Genomic DNA, 5,757 nt, shown 5'->3' with positions numbered 1-5,757 from the left:
CTCTGGCACCTGGGATTCTAAGGATCCACTCATGGCGGCTTATCGCCGAGAGGTTGATGCTATTGCGGGTCATTTCAAGGGTTATCAAGTTGAGCACATTGATCGCAGGAAGAATGAGGCGGCTGATAATTTAAGCCAGTTAGAGTCTCAGCGTAAGCCGGTGCCACCTAACACATTCCTGGATATTTTGCTTAACCCTTCTGTCAAATTACCTACAGATGAGGATCTTGCTGTCCCTGACCCGGAAGCACAATTGGTGGCGGCCCTTCATGCTATTCCTGATTGGACAGTTCCACATTTGGCTTACATGACCCGGGGTGAGTTGCTAGAGGATGAAATCTTGGCCAGGCAGATAACCCGGCGATCTAAGTCAATGTCAATTGTCAATGGGGAGTTGCACCATCGCAGTGTCACATGGACGTTTCAGCGTTGCGTCTCTCCTGAAGAAGGCTGTGAGATTCTACGAGAGATTCATGAAGGAGATTGTGGCCATCATGCCGGTTTTATCTCTTGTAGCCAAGGCTTTTCGTCATGGTTTTTATTGGTTGACGGCTCATGCTGATGCTGAGGACTTGGTCAGCAAATGTGACGGTTGTCAGAAGTTTTCACGACGAGCTCATTTTCCGGCTCAGGAGTTGAGGATGATTCCATCACTTGGCCGTTTGTGACTTGGGGCTTGATATGGTTGGGCCTTTTAAGAAGTCCAAGGATAAGATGACCCACCTTTTGGTGGCGATTGATAAGTTCACTAAGAGGGTGGAGGCAAAGCCAGTCAGTAAGTGTGATGCAGCAACGGCGGTTCAATTCATGAAGAAGGTGATCTTCCGGTTTGGCTTTCCACACAGCATTATAACAGATAATGGCACTAATCTCTCTAAAGGTGCTATGAAAGAATTTTGTCAACGAGAGCATATTCGGCTTGACGTTTCCTCTGTGGCTCACCCTCAGTCCAATGGTCAGGCAGAACGAGCAAATCAAGAGATTCTGCAAGGTATCAAGCCCTGACCTATGGTTCCTTTGCAAAGAATGCCGGGTTGTTGGATAGAGGAGTTACCCTCAGTGTTATGGAGTATCAATACGACCCCCAACAGATCTATGGGTTACACACCTTTTTTCATGGTTTATGGGGCAGAGGCGGTTCTCCCTAGTGACATCCGTCACGATTCACCCCGGGTGGCGGCTTACGTTGAAGCTGACAGTGAAAAGGCACGTCAAGATGCACTTGACCGATTGGATGAGGAGCGTGATCTCGCGGTGGCTCGTTCGGTGATTTATCAGCAAGACCTACGTCGTTATCACAGCCACCGGGTCAAAACCAGAACCTTTCAAGAAGGCGACTTAGTGCTCCAGCTCATCCAGGACCAAAAGGATATGCATAAGCTATCACCGCCTTGGGAAGGACCTTTTGTGGTCAGCAAGAATCTGAATAATGGGTCGTACTATCTTATTGACGTTCGAGACCACAAGGACTCATGCAAGTCGGAGGAGGAGACCCGTCGGTCGTGGAATATAGCTCACCTTCGGCCCTACTATACTTGAGCCACCGGCTCTCATGATGTACATAGTTACTTGATGTATATATTATAAGCAGTATAATAAAGTCGGCATCCCTGATAATTCAGGGCCTCTGTCATTTCACTTCCTCGAAGCTGAGTCTTTATCATCATATTCATTTAAGAGGCTCGACGCCCAACTTCAGGGACCAAAGAGAGTTGGATGCATGGCACAGCTCAAACATAGGTCCCTGACGAGCACGACTTTTCAGTATGTCACTTGGGGGCTTCCTGTTCAAACATAGGCGTATTCGACCAAAGAGAACATAGCGTTACTACCCTCTTGACCAGGTTATCTGTCCAAACATAGGTGTATTCGACCAAAGAGGACATAACCTTTCCGGATCATCCTACTTGTATAGCAGCTGCTTCAACTCCATCGGGTAATCTCGATTGACCCGTCGAACTCTTAACGATCAATCTTTACGGGGTATTCGACCAAGATCTGAGCTTGTTAAGGTTCAAACGGCGGCTTGTCATGTGAGAGCACGGTTACAAATAGTTAGGATAGATCTAGGCTTCATAAGCCGCCTTCCTTGAAACTTGGATAAATCGGCCCGTGATGTATGCTGTTACTCTGACTCCGCGTACTCCTGATAAGTCTTTGAGCAAGACTGGACTTTATCTAGGGTTCAAATGTCGATTGGGTACTGTGAGTCAGGCTCACGGAACGCACGAACAATCCAGTGGCTCAGGCTAGTTTCATCGAAGAAGACACTTTGGCTTGGCAGCCTACAAAAGCCTCGAATTTCTTTTGATTTCTTATTTATATTCTATGATCTCTTCTTTGACTTCTGGTTTTTTTACAAGTCGCGCCAAGCTGCCCTACTTATGGCTTATATTGGAAGCATCTTTTGGGTCTCTATAACCCGTCAGGATGGCAGACTCTAAGTCGCCAGAGTATCATACTCTTATGTTTACAGTTACAGCTCTAACACCTATAACTGTATGAAGTTGCTAAAACGGCAGTCTAAGCATATACTACATGTATGACATCTTATTTACCATTGTCAGACCGGCCCTGGTTATGGACTTTTCGTTCTCAAGGGTTTCAATGGGGTATCATGACCCTCCCGGCGGTAAGCCGCCAGGGTATTTGTACTTTCTTTGTGTGCAGGCCAGTAATCGATCAGCATAATTCAAATATTCTCATAAGCATAAGGTGATGTTTTCTCACAATGGAGTTCAGCAGTCTTGCGCAAAAAGCAGAAACGTGCACGATGGCACGGTAGATTCAAGTTTTTACTACCCTATTACATGGCTCCATGAGCCATATGAGATAAAGTGTTTTTTCAAAGATCAAGTATATAAACCGCCCGGCGGTTCAATCTTCTTGACCTTGCTGACTGGAGGCCTCTGTGTCATCCCTTTCCGGTTCTTTGTCCTCCTCCGCTGTCTGAAAATTTGGTGATGACCAATCGATGCCAGATAAAGCTTGAAATTCAGCCTCATCATTTATAAGATCAGACGGCTCAACTTCAGGGGCAAAAGTGTGCTTACGGATTTATGGGGATTAAGTCCATCACTCTATTAGCTGGGGTCGGCATCTTCTGGTTCTCCTTGTTATAAGCCGGATGGTACTTTGAAAGATCCGAGTCATTGGCAATCATAGTCGCCATGGGACGTATCTCTTTCATGCAAGCAGAGAAGTCCTTCTGATCAAACGGCGTACCATCTTCTTTCAAGCTTGGGTAACCAGTGGCTACCCCAGACGGGTCAAGCTCTGGTACCCATGCGGCCCGGCTCAAAGCCGTCACAACACCGGCTCTTGCAGACAATCACTTCATTTCATCAAACCTGGCAGGCAGCACAGAAAGCTTTTTTAACACATCTATCAACAGAGTAGGCACTTGGCTCATTGGCGAAATTGCAGACAATGCATGTTGGGCTCCGGTGTACAGCTGCTCGACAAGTGTGTAGACAGCCTTGAGCTTCACAAGCATGTCTTGGTTTAGGTTGCTGCTCCTGGGACCTAGATACATCACAGATTGGTTAAATGGCGGTTTATATTATCATGACAAGTATTCACTTTTGATGACTAGCAAGGCGACTCACCAAAGATAGCAGACACCATCTGAGATACACGGTGTTTTAAGCCGGTGAGCTCAGTGGTTACCTCTTGAAGAGCTGCCTCTGCTTTCTCAGCCCTCTGCGTTAAGGCAGTCTTTTCTTCAGCCCAAGTGTTTTTCTCCGCCTCAAAATTGGTCTTCAGCTTTTCTGATTCAGCTACACTAAACTGGAATTTTGACTCAGCTTTCCGGGTCTCGGATTCCTGAGTCGCCAGGTCTTTGCATCGTTTAGCTGTGACTCCAGTTCAGCAGTAGCAGCCTGTATGAAGCACAGAGTTATCAACACATTTATATCAGGGTTACAAGAATATAAGTCCCAAGTCTTTTTCAAGCAACAACACTTGGCACTTGGGGGCTATTGTCTGTCAAAGAAATTCTTCAAGTAAACGGTTCATATGAATAAAGTCCCAAGCACTTTGCAAGCAAGAGTACTTGGCACTTGGGGGCTAATGCATATTGCTTGTATCTTCCTACTAATTTCTGATGATCCAGTTGTGCTGTAAACGACCACAGCCGGCTCATGAGGGCTACACAGATAAGCTTTTCTTCTTAAACAATGATAAATAGGATCAACTCATTCATGCTGATTAAACAGGCCCTCGGGGACTACGGATGCAAGGCTAAATTGTTTAAACATCTGGTTTAATTTTAACTATGACAACCGGCTTTGGAGGGATTCTACTACAAAAGCTTATGGATTATTCTAAGTCTACAGCCTATTCAATCTTATCATAGCCAGTAGACTTGGGGGATGCTAGGATGTACATAACTTATTTAAAGCCGGAGTTCATACCTCATATTTTCGGTGCATCTGTTTGACCATATCAATCTCAAGGTCACGGCTGGAATGAACTTGGTTGAGGTAACCAGAGAATACTTCATTGACGTTCAGTTGAGAGTAATCTGCAATATCAAATTTCATTTTCCGCCTCTCAATGAACTCGTCTTTCGCGGAGTGCTTGGCCAAGACAGTTGGACGTCCCGGTTCTTGGAAGCTGGTGCCAGTAATCATAACATCTTCACCATGTTCTTCTGGTTGCTTAAGTGGGTTGGATGACTTGATGGGCACAGGATTGACATCCGTGTGGTCACGGGAGAGGTCAGGAATTTTAGGTGAAGGGTCAGAGGAAGGTTCCTCTGGCTGTTTGTCAGAAACTTCAGGTGCAGAGACTTGTTGCTCCGGCTCAGCAGCTTTAGGTGCCTCAGTTGGCTTGGTCGCCTTCGCCTTCTTATTAGGCATTGGTTGTCCACTACACGGATTATGATAAGTCAGTATAATTATTAGAATATAAAGAGGTGCAGAGTAAAAAGTAGTTGTCATTACCCAGGGGCTGTCTTGAAAGCCGGCAGCTCGGTTTGCGATGAATCGCCAGAGGAAGAACGGGCAATCTCCTGGTCAATTGAATCAACAGAGTTAGGAGGTAGACAGATAAGACCCGCCAGTAGGTAAAAAGAGATTAGGTTAAAAAGAACCTCGTTTCGACGTTTTCGAGGAGGAGGAGGGTTCGGTAAGCCGGAGGACAACTCTTCACCTCCACTGGTCCGGGTCTGACGTCGATTCTCGTGTTGCTGTTGCTTCAAAAGAAAGTGAGGATCTAAATAAGCCAAGGGGTGTGAAAACCTTAGTTTCCGGGTTACTTGCCGAAGTTTCTGTCTTGCAAAGGTTCTGAGCCGGAGGAAATAATAGTTACCTCTTCTTCAACTGCTTGGTTGGCACCCGTGTCATCCTGATAATAGTCAATGTCAATAAGATAATTGAAAAAAGAGCTAAGGGAGTCAAGGGCTACCTCCGACTCAGAGGTGTCATCTAGGTCAAGCAGTTCAGAGGCACTGGGTTTCTTCCTTCTCTTGGTGGTCTTCTTGGCGGCTCTCTTGGCGGCTTTCTTGACACCCCTGGCCTTCTTGGCAGCTTCATGATCATACTTCGTTTTCCAAAAGTCAGACTTAGCCTGTAAAGGTCATTAAAGGTTGAGTTAATGAGGTATTTGAATAATAAGGTAAAGATAAGTAAGTTCAGAGACTCACATCCGGTGGCGGGACAAGCTTGCAGAAAGGGGCCAGACCCACTTTAACGCAATCTTCCGGATCTTTGTTTAGATGGGATTTAACCATTTCGTTAATTGCATCATCAGTTA

Source organism: Triticum aestivum, chromosome 2D (genome assembly GCF_018294505.1).
Source record: "Triticum aestivum cultivar Chinese Spring chromosome 2D, IWGSC CS RefSeq v2.1, whole genome shotgun sequence".
NCBI lineage: Eukaryota > Viridiplantae > Streptophyta > Magnoliopsida > Poales > Poaceae > Triticum > Triticum aestivum.
This window is presented reverse-complemented; position numbering follows the sequence as displayed.